The following is a 12,513-nucleotide window of genomic DNA, read 5'->3' on the forward strand; positions in this document are numbered from 1 at the left end:
CGTTCCCATTAAATCCCATGAGGGGTGTTGTTAACCGAAGAACGGCTTCCGAAGGTTTGATAAGTTTCGGCTCCTCATAGGATTGGCGAAGAATATCTGTTTTCTTGTAGCAATAGATATAGCCATTGTAAGAGTTATTTGTTCTAACATCATTCCGACGCATTATTTTCAGCCTGAACCTTTACTGGCTTATTAGGTATGAAGATTTTGATAGATAAAGGAGAGGGACTTGGTACTTCGGTGGAGGTATCTTCAGTCCCGCCGGGCTCCCGTCATTTCACTCCACATTTGATGACCGAGATATATAAAATAAATGACACTGAGAACGCCTTCCTCTTCTAAACACCATACTCTAAACGATGTTAATTTTCTCTATAAAAAGTCAGGAATGAAACAGTATCAATATGAATAAACAACTAAACCTTTGCCCTGGCCGCCCTATTCTAATAAAGTGTACCTTATCGGACTAAGTGCGTGCTGGTATAACAGAATAAGGTGTTAGATACGGAATAATCCGAGTCTCTTTGAGGAAGATACTCCTCTATACTGTCTCAATGCACAGAGAGAGCGCATATAGTTCACAAAGCCGTTCTGGCGGTACGCTCCGGTGAAGTTGATTGCAGCTACACTACCAGCTTATACGAGTAGTGATCCATTAAACACACTGGAGAGGCTAGGGAAAGGGCAAATTTACGTCAGAATTAAGGTCCTGAATCCATTTCTACTAAGTTAAACTTCTCTGCTATGCTTAGAGGTCAAGCTCCTGCGTCTGCTCTTCAATTCATTAAAGGAGGAGACCTCTATGTGCCAAAAATTGAAATTTTCAATTTCATTGTTCCTTTTAGAGTCCTTTCCTCTTTAATTTGGTGACAAACGTATTTTTACTGTTTCAAAAGGTATGCTTGTAAATCTTCATGCACGTCACTTGCAATAACTTTCCCATTTAACTGTTCATCACTATTCGAATTATGTATGAGAGTGCATTTTATTTATATAATGTGACCTAGGATAATTTCTTCGCTACAAGTGCGAATAGTTTTACTCCTTTAATTAATAAGAGATTAATTTCTAAAATTTATATGAACGCATATTTTAGAGATGTTTTAGAGATTCTAAAAAGCTGAGGAGCCATGGAAATATACAAAGAATTTTGGTACATATAGCGTAAAACCCTATTTAATTGCCAAAATTAATATGCGAATTTAATAATTGTTTACCGGTAATTACAAAGGTTTATAAAAACCAGAATTTTATTTTATAAATAGTATTGTATACCGAAGGGCCATTACATTATGACCACCTACCTAACACAGTGAATAACCACATTTATCCCGCAGAACCGTGGCCACTCAGAGAGACATGGTGGCAGGTATCATGGGAAATCTCATATCACACGCGCAACAGTAGCTAGCCATTGCTAGTTGGCAGAAAAGACGGGACGGTGGTAATTTAGCACGAAGCCGCTTATCGAATTCGACCCACAAATGCTCAATTGGGTTCATATCTGGGCTGTTTGGAGGTCACTGCATTAAAGCTAATTTACTGTCACGTTCCCCGAATCTGGCCTGCACAATCCTGGAAGTGTGGCATGGCGCAGTGTCCTGCTGGATGGGGCCGTCACCAGCAGGAAACACTGTAGACGTGAAGGAATTAACTCAGTTTTCAATAACTTTCTGTTACCGGACAATTGTAAGGGATTGGTGTGTCTCATGAATATTTCACCCAGCTCATCACACGTCCTCCACCGGCCTGTCTGCACTCAAAAGTGCTTAAACGTACTATAGCGTCCGATAGAAATCGGCGTACATGCACTAGGCCGTCCATGTGATGAACCAGGAACTTGAATTCTTCAGACCAGGTGATCTTTCCAAGGACTTTAGATGATTGGCGGCAGCTGAGAATAATGCACGGTAGCCTCCTCGATGATATCAACAATCCGCTGTCGACGCACGACTAGACGACGTGTCTATCGGAATTTCCTCCAGTAAATTGTGACAGTGAAGGCCGAGTATGGGGTTGCCGTTGGAAGGCAATAGTACCACCGAGAGACGATAATCCCGGCGTAGTGGCGACAATGTGTACAGTGGGAATCAGCGAGCAAGTTAGTAGTGCTCGTAAATTACCGAGGCTCGTGCGTGATTCGGAAGCTACTTATAGAAGCTGGAATCTGATTAATAATGAAGACGGCGCCCAGAATTATATCGAATTTTAAACAATTGGGATTTTTCACGGACCTAGAGAATGAACACAGCTGGCGAACGCCAGTTAGTCTCGGGCTAGCCATTCTGAAGTAAGTTAGTGGTGGGTGAGCAAAAGCTGTTACGAGACGATCGCAAGTCCGTGAAATGTGAGTACAGAATACTGCTACTTGGAGTTCAGTATGGCCTGTTAGTGGTGAAGTGAACTGTTCCACCCTGTAGAGAGGCCATGTTGGAGAACGTTATTTCGACGTGCCCCCAAGTGTGTTGGTGAGTTAATAATAAGTGTGCAAAGTGGAAAACTGAAACGTGGGAGAACGTGTAAATAATTGTAAATAGTTGTTTTATAAATTTAGTCTATAAAAACACTACTTCTCTATCTCGTAGTTTAGGGACCCTGATAACCCGTCAATATACCGTGCTGGATCTTAAACATCTTGAGATTAACCATCGTATACTTCGTCACACTGCATAGTAAACCCTTCACAAAAATGCACTCAGGACAGATAATTTAATATTCACTTAAACAAGAGATACAAAGCGGCCGAAAATCTTGATGTTAAACCCAAATCCCATGGCACTAGAGCCCCGAAGGGCCATGACCTACTAAGCGACCGCTGCTCAGCCTGAAGGCCTGCAGATTACGAGGTGTCGTGCGGTCTGCACGACGGATCATCTCGGCCGTTATTCTTTGCTTCTTAGACAGTAATGTTGATGTTAGGCCTCCTTAAATAACAATCATCACGAAAACAATGAGATACAAGCTCATATACGTACGTACTTATTCTCCTTATCAATTTTTATAGTCTGGGTTATGTTAGTTTCAAGCGGATCGTGGGATCAAGTATCACCATTGATCGTGCCTGTTAGTGGATACCTACAATATCTGCTCCTCTCATACATCCATGAGTAGAAATTCAGTGTAATTACTCATATAATGCCCACTTGATTTCGTTACGCTATTCGTCCCAGTTGCGGTGAGCCGTTTCTCTACGCACATAATGTACAAGTTGACGATATTTCCAGTATATCACAGTATGCTGCATCAAGGCGATTGATGTGCTTTTACTCAGGTAATCAGCACCCCAGACTCCGGGCCAAGTAACTCAGACGGTATAGTGCTGGCCTGCTGAGCTGAAGTTGGCGGGTTTGATCTTTCCTCAATCTGGTGGCATTTGAAGATGCTGAAGTACGCCAGAATTGTGCCTGTAAATTTATTGCCAAGTGGAAATAACTTCTGCGGGTGAATATTCGGACACCTTGTCATCCCAAAAATCCTTAAAAATAGTTAATACGACGTAACAATATTATTATTATTATTATTATTATTATTATTATTATTATTATTATTATTATTATTATTATTATTATTATTATTATTATTATTATTATTATTCGACTCTGTGAAGCATGTCACCGTGCCGTCAAGATGATGTCTCTGGATCATGTGGAATGTGACTCGTGCTCGGTTGTCAAAAAGACATGTTCTATAAATATTGTGTAACGAGCAATTTGTTAGTAATATGCGTCCAGGAATCACTAATTTTATTACATTTCTCTCAAATCATGCTGATGGGAAGTTTCATTGTTTGTTTGGCTTCGGGAAATTTTCCTTCAAGATTCCGGACCACAGATGATGAAATCTCTGTTCTTCTGAAAAATGTCCATGGTTTGTTTCGGATAAATGCTCCCCACCTGACCTCCGACCAAGAGCCTCATTCCGTATACTCCAGATATGTCGTTTGGCTTGCTTGAGCTAGTGATAACACAAGGCATGAAGTTTAGCTTAGTAGTTCGTGGAAGAATAAGGATTGCTGATAAAGTTAACAATGTAATTAGCATGACCACGAATTATATAAAACGTATATATAAAACAGTTCTCATCAATTCTTGACATATATCCAGGCAGAAGCTTCTTGGCTACGTGCATTGAAAGGTTTCATTATTATTTCGCTCCATGAAGAAGTTTCATTGGGAGAGAATTATTAAGTCTACTTGCTCTGCCGCGTCGAAGCGTGAATCTTAACTCCTAAAGAAACCGGCGCTGGAGACCTTCAAAATTCAACTTGAGTAACAGTTCGCTAAATTCAAAGCAGCTGACGTTCTCCTCAAAAGTTGTTCTTTACTGCATCTTAATCTGCCGTTTGCGTGCACGGCTATATATAGGAAGTGGAAAGTTTAGAAGTGTAATTTGACTACCTATAATAATAATTCTAGATTTATTTGCAAATACTATTTCTCAAATTTCGTCATGTTTCTAAGTTATCAGTATATTGATTTCAGTGTAGCTTCTGGCTCAGCTTTATAGCTTTCCAAGTCACTGACTAGGCCTGGATTCCTGACTCTGGTAGATGAAGATGGGTGAACAGGAAACACACAACATGGTGAAAGCAGCTAAGATAATAGAGTTGAAGTCTCAGTCTCAGGCATAATTGAAGTGTATTTCAGTTGTTATCCATATCAGTCTAAGGAGGATACCTGGAGGTAAGCGAATATACGATCCATGATCATTTCCCTCACTATCTGACCCCAATATATTACGACGGTACGGATCCACTGGCCATCAAGTAAACTTCAGACACATTGAGTACATGGACCGATTGATAACGTCGTCCCATGTCGATTCAGCTGAGTTAGTAAATGTGATAACTCCTTTCTTTTACGTTTGGCTTTGCGTAGCAACGACATAGATATGTCTTATGGCGACGATACGATAGGAAATGACTAGGAGTTGGAAGGCAGCAGCTGTGGCCTTAATTAAGGTACAGCCCCAACATTTGTCTGAAGTGAAAATGGGAAAGCACGGAAAACTACCTTCAGAGTTACCGACAGGGGGATTCGAATCCACTACCTCCCGAAAGCGCTCAGGGGTTCTCTTCTGATACTCAGACATCACTTAGACTCGCCAGACTGAGACATAATGTACTTGTTTTATTTTTGAATGAAATTGTTTGTGTATTCTTTGTCTTTGGCAGCCTCCAAGTGGAGGAAGATTTTGGAAATAAAAATATATTGTGTATAATAAACTGACATATTGTGAATCAGTGTTGTGTTTCTGGAATTATGGTTCCCATCACAGAGGAAATGTTGCTTATTTTGGAACATTACTTCAGTCATACGGAGTGGGGCATTGAATTGGCCAAATTCACTTCGAATTAAAGAACACCACGAGGAGCGATTTAATAAGGAGGCACCAAATAAAACAAAAATGCTAACTGTCCTTAAAGACTTCCGTCATACAGTATCACTCTTATGTCAATGAAAGGGGATAACAGGGCGCCCAAGAACCGTCACCACAAACGGAAATTATGGACAATTTCTCCAACAGGTTTTACAATCCTCAAGGCGTAATGTACGAGGAACATCGCTGAAACTCGATTTGGCGATAGGTCTGTTCGGTGGATGTTTGAAGCTTTGGGCGTATTTGCAAATCACATTCAAGTTTCTCAGCGTGTAACAGAAGTGGATGAGCAAGCCCTATTACAGAAGTGCAGCTGAGTGTTGTCGAGTTGCAAATGAGGATCCAGATTTCTTCTGAAAAATGCGGTTTTCCGAAGAGAGCCATATTCACCTTGATGGTTACATCAACAAATAAACAATTCGTTCATTAGTGTTTGAACGGACTGATGTCATTATATTAATTCCACTACACAGTAAGTATATCACGATTTGGTGTACCATGTGCGGTGAGGGATATTCGGCACATATTTCGCAGACGATGATGAGAGAATCCCGAAATAGTGGACGGGGTTGTCCATTATTATTGCCCGATCCATGTGCGATTTATGTCATTTCTGTCGCGCCAGATATGCGCCTCTCAAGCGACATTGGATGTAACACGATGGTGCTGCAGCCTGCACGGAGGAGGAGTAACTTATACTTCTACACCGACACTTTTCAGACCACTTACTACCCGTATCCTTGCAGCTCCCCAGATCTTACGGCCCAGGTGATTACATACGGGGCATGCAAAAAGAATCAGTTTTCGAGTCAGATGACCCACCTAATTTTTCCGAATTACGGGAGGGGACTCCTTGGAAACAACTTGGCAATCGGAATGGTATTCAAAGGAGAGCTTTTAATATCAATGGGGGTTGTAGAAGTAATAGAGTAGAACTGGTTGAGTCAGCAAAGTTGATGGGTCTGGATGTGTTAGAAGTTAACTATATTCGGTTAAGAGGAAGAGATTTTAAAATAATCTTAATGGGTGTTATAAATAGAGATAAAAAGTACGGCGTTGAAATGTTCATCAGGAATACTACTGCACACAAGATAGTTTCTGTTATACACGTAAACGAGAGAATGTTATGTGCGTAGATTTGGCTGTAGGAGGAATTAAGACGAGAATTATATGTCACTATTCAATGTGTGAGGGTGCAGATGAGGTTGAAGTTGACAAACTTTATGAAGCACTGAGCGGTACTGTAGTGCGCGTCAACAGCAAGAACAGGATAGTACTAATGGTCGATTTCAATGCGAGAGCTGAAAATAAAACTGAAGGTGATGGGCATGATATGGTAGCTTATGTGAATGTGAAGCGTTTATTGGACTTCTGTGCTAGAATGGGATTAGCGTTATGAATACATGCTTCAAGCACAAGACTATTCACCGCTACACGTGGGAGGGTAAGGACACCAGGTCCATAAAATACTATGTCATAGAAGACTTTGAATTCAGGAAATATGTTAGGATTATGCGGGTATTCCGGGGAATTTTTGATGATACAAACCACTATCTGATCTGTAGTGAACACCGTATCTCTAGGCCTAATATAGACAAAATTGAAATCTGTCTGCAGACGAATAAGCGTAGAAACTCTCCAAGACTAGGAAATTAGACAGAAGAACATGGATACGGTTAGTGAAAAGTTCCATGCAATAGACAGCAGGATATAGGAAGGGAATGGCTGGTTATATAGGGATGCTCTTAAAGAAACAACAAAGGAATGCTGAACAACTGTGTTTGAAGACGGGAATAAACGAACATTTTGATGGAATGATGAAGTGAGTGCAGCTTGTAATCGTAAAAGGAAGGCGTATCAGAAACAGCTCCAAACGAGTACTGATGCAGACAGAGAACTCTAAATACCTAATATAAACAGAGCGAAACACATGCATGTTGAGTCCAAGAAGAAGTCTGGGGAATATTTTGGTAATAACCTCGAAAGGCTAGGTCAAATGGCAGTGCAACCTTTCTGGAAAGTTATGAAAAATAGAAACGAATGTAAAAAGACATAGTGTTTTGGTAAATAAGGTGAGCTCATAATAGATCCCAAGGAATCACTGGAGAGGTGAAGGAAATGTTTTGAAAATCTTCTGAACATAAAAGGAAATAGTTCTGGTGACATCGCGAACAACCTAGTTCATAGAGAGGATAGTGATGTTGATGAGGAAGTGGAAAGAGTGTATACTCCAATGTCATAATGCGAGGGAATAGATGAGAACAGACCTGAAATGGTGAAATGTAATGGGAAAGCAGCGATTAAATGGCTTCAAGAGTAATAAGATTAGCTTGGAATATCAATAATACAGAACGTTATTGGAGAAAGGTAGTAACTGCACCTATCTATAAGCAAGGGAATGGGAAGGATTGCAACAACTATCGAGATGTGTCGTCGATCGGTGTACCGGGCAAGGTGTTCACTGGAGTTTTAGAAAGGAGCGCACGACCAGTAGTTGAGATTAAATTCGACATAAACCAATGTGGTTTCAAACCAAAGAGGGGCAGGTAGCATCAGATTTTATTATGTGACAGGCAAATACAAATTTTCTACGAGATGAATAGAAATGTTCAGAGACATGGGATCTAGAGGAGGCATATGAGAGAGTACCGAGGGAAAATATGTTGGCCGTACGGGAGGATTATGGGATTAGGAGTAAATTTTTGAAAGCAACCAAAGGTATTTATGTTGCATATTGGCCTGCAGTGGAAATTCATGGCAGAGTGAGTTTTTGGTTCATGGTAATTACAGGGTTTAGACAAGGCTGTAATGTTTCACTTTTGTTGTTCCCACTTTATACATATCATCACCTGAAAGGTTTAAAGTGGCATGGAAAGATTCAGGAAATATTGTACGCAGTTTGACCTATGGCAACGACTTGGTCTTAATACCAGATTGTGCTAAGAATTTGCAGTCTAATATCTTGGAATGTGAAAATAGGTGCAATATGATATTAAAAATGTGCATTTCGAAGACGAAAATAATGCCAGTATGTAAGAATTGAATGTCAGATTGTGAATACAAAGCTGGAACAGGTACATTATTCTAAGTATTTTGAATTTTTATTCTAAGTAAGTAATATTGAATCAAGGCGCATGAAAGTTAATGCAGTGAACTAGTAGTTGTGATCAACAGTGTTCCATAAGAACACAAACCTATCTTTACATCTGCTTCTTTTCAGATCAAGGTTGCTTTACGGCAGTGGAAGCTGCGTGAATTCGGGGTATCGCATACATAATTTAGAAGTAACAGGCATGAAAGCAGCGAGAATTATCGCTGGTGCAAACAGGAGGGAACGATGTAAAGATGGTACTCGGAATGAGGACATAAAAGCTAACTTATAAATGAACACGATTGGTGAGGCTGTATGCACGAACCGCCTTCGGTGGTGGGATCGTGTGAGGCAAATGTAGGAGGAGAGGTTACCAAGGTAAATGAAGGTCTTGGTAAAGGACGGTAAGAGAATTATAAGGAGACGACGATAGTTAAATTCAGTTTCTAATAATTCAAAGATAACAGGTATAGAACTAAATTAAACTAGGCCACATAGATAGTTACAAATGATAGATTCTGGGGAAGTTTGGTAAAATCACAGAGCAAAAGGCGCATACAAGTCTATAATGAAGATGTATGTATGAATATATGCCATTTTTGTCCTTTTCCAGCAAAGTTCGTTCGTCAACTTAGTCAATACTTTTCGGAAACAATATGAACAGTATGCGGCACGGGATGGCACATGTTTTGAACTCATAAGTGCACCCATGCAATTAATAACAATTCAGTGTCGATTGGTTTGCAGTATACGGTACAATTTAGGTGACATAATATGGCTGATAAAGTACCCGTCTTATACAAAGGCTGAACACTCAATATAAATTATCTCCTTCCACATCCTTTTATTCTGTCTTTCGTCCTTTGTTTTAATTTTCTTTGCTTGTGGTTTAATTCCGCACTGACACGGGTAGTTTTCGGCTACTCAACGATAGAAAAGGTCTAGAATTGGGTGGAAAGCGGCCGTGGAATTAATTAAGGTAGATCCCCAACATTGTATTTTGTGAAAAATGGAAAACGACGATAAACTATCTTTAGGGCTGCAGACGGTGAGTTTTGAACGCACCATCTCCCGAATAGAAGCTCACAGCTTTTTGACCAGAACCTCCCAGCCAACTCTCTCGGTATTATTATATTATTCTTATTACTATTCTCATGTTTATTTAACGTATGCCTCAAGGAATCTGTCGTCAATTTTTGCTCCTCTACTTCAAAAAGTTTGTTAGTTGTAACTGTTTAATTCACTTCGCGATATAATCAGGTATCATATTCCTCCATTATTCAAACCTATAGTTTTACGACGTTTTGACATAACGTAGTTATATTGAATAATTATACTGCTTTTACCAAATTAAGACTTCTAGCATCATAATCATTCAATGAAAGATTCATTTTCAAAATAAGCTTCTAGACAGGGATGAGAAATAGTGCATGATGAAAGAGGAAACGAACTCCTGATTTAAAGAGTGAGACGAAGTAATTAACAACTGATCATACTCATATTTATTACGGTAGTTAAGAATCATACAAGCACTAATGGCTTCAATGAACACAAGGCTAGTCAGTTGATAAGTTACCGCAGTGCTGTAACTGCGTAGTTATGGCGTGACTTTAGGCCGTTGGTGTAATTGAAGAACAAGCCTTGTATTGATTTCTGGCGGTACAAAGTTTCGTTTCCTCAAAGCTCTGAGAAATGCAGTCCCTTTGTGTATGCTAATATAACGTAATCCTATTAGACCTACTAATAATGCCGGTAGGTATTTTCTCTCCATCACTTTTAAATATCTGGGTGCCATTGTCACTAAACAACTTGATCCCGAGAAAGAAGTGAAACGGAGGATAGCATTAGCACGAATGACTACTTAAATATAAAACTTAGACAGAGGATGGTCAAATGCTATATATGGTCAGCCTTGCTATATGGTGTGGAAACATGGACTCTCAAGAACATATCAGTGAAACGCTTGGAAGCCTTTGAAATGTGGATCCACCGTAGGATGCTCAGGATTTCGTGGGTTGCACGACTAACGAACCAAGAAGTACTCAGAAGGGCAAGAGCAAGTCGGGAACTCGTTCAAACAATAAAATTCCGGAAGATCTCTTACCTTGGCCACATCCTTAGAAATGACCGTTACCTCATCTTACAGCGGATTGTACAAGGCAAAATACAGGGTCGAAGAGGTGTCGGGAGGAGGCGAACATCATGGCTTGGAAACATCAAAGAATGGACTGGAATTCACAGTGTTGAAAGACTTTTCCACCTAGCAAGAGATCGTTCTGCATTCGCCACAGTGATTCAGGGGGACCTGATACGGTACTATGAAGAAGAATAAGATCACATAGGTATGGTGTCGTTTCTGCTGTGCCAAAATCGCGAATGTGGTAATGCTCTTCCTATCAAATATTTACCTCAAGACTGATCACGCTTCGTAGCCATACAGTGCATCAGGACAATGTTCGTTGTGCTCATTTTCGTATGCTAATGTGTATTGGTAAATAAACCTTACTCTATCGTACTGCAGGAATATATGTTTGCATGTCTTATTTAGCCACTCCTACATTATGATGTATTCACTTTCCTTTACACATGCGTATAGGAAATTGAACTCGACGAAAATTGTTCTGATGGACTTAATATCAATATGCTGCTGGGAGACGTGACCAGTATTAAGGGAAATAAAGGATAGGAAGAACATTGTCACATTCGTGTTTTTGTCAGAACAGAAACGATATCATATACATATATCAGGTGACTCCCAATACAGAGAATGACTTCTATTTTGCACAAGCGTATACTTACTAACGGCAAAACAAGCCGAGCACTTCTGTAATTATATGCGACTGTTGGCAAATTCCTTATTCCTATTGCATAAAATGAATTTCATTACAAAACCCGTATTATCGTTAATATAATTTTTAAAGGTACAGTCAAGGGTTCTAAATTTATAATACTAAAAATTGTTTTGTTTAATTAGCAATTAACAATTGTCGGCACATGTTTCGTCTTTGGTGGATATCATCAGCCGAAATAATTGTAAGATGAGTAAAATAGACAAAGAAAAATACATATTAAAATACAAATCGTACATGTTTATTGGACAAAATATATCAAGGCTTCCTTCTAAAGGCGATATTTGGGTCGATTATTCATCTCTAATGACTGAAAATGTACAGAAAACCAATTTAGTACAATTTGTTCAATAGGTAAACGAATGCTGTGCTACTGACAATATAATATATTGATATATACATTGTTAGATATTATTACATTTACCAACGTCTCCTTTGTGAACTCATGTAACTCTCAACATGATCAACGGCTCAAATTATTTCATATCAAATTGAAGAATATTAACGTATGTTATTATGAATGTTTATTCAGACATGACGGGTTCTATCTTTGTTATTTTTTATGTGTCAACAAGACGCCATATAAAATGCTAACTGTGATACCATTTAGGAACAAGTTTTACTTCCTTCTCGATGTAATTTACAAAACGTTATCGTTCGATTATTTATGTCTTTTTCTCTTTTTTTTTTCAAATAAAATACAGGCGCAAATTTCAGTTTTGTTAAATAAAGGAATGGATGTCTGCCTCTAGTACCGACTTGACAAATAAGTTCTAGACTGCTGGCTAGAACGGAATACCTCTGATTCATTAGTTTAACTTAACAGCGGTATGTTGAGAACATTTTTTCCTGGCATGAAAGCCAATTATAAGGCTGAAGGACGGATCGCTGTGACCGCGTGGAACTCCAATATCCGGAGAACATCTGGGTGGTCAGCAGTCTTCTTGGCAGTCAAAATTCCGTATGGCTGTATCACGAGTTTTGTTAAATAAAGGAATGAATGAAGCAAGCAAGCAAGTTTGTAGATTCACGTGGCTGATAACATCGTGATCACAGCCACGGAAGTTCCAACCCTACGTGGAATCCGAAGTACGGAGACGTCATGGTTCATTTCAAAAGTCCCACGTGCAATGGCCGGGGCTCAAACCATAGCCACGAAGATGAATAGCCAGTGACTAAGCCACATGGCTATCA

This window comes from Anabrus simplex, chromosome 1 (genome assembly GCF_040414725.1).
Source record: "Anabrus simplex isolate iqAnaSimp1 chromosome 1, ASM4041472v1, whole genome shotgun sequence".
NCBI lineage: Eukaryota > Metazoa > Arthropoda > Insecta > Orthoptera > Tettigoniidae > Anabrus > Anabrus simplex.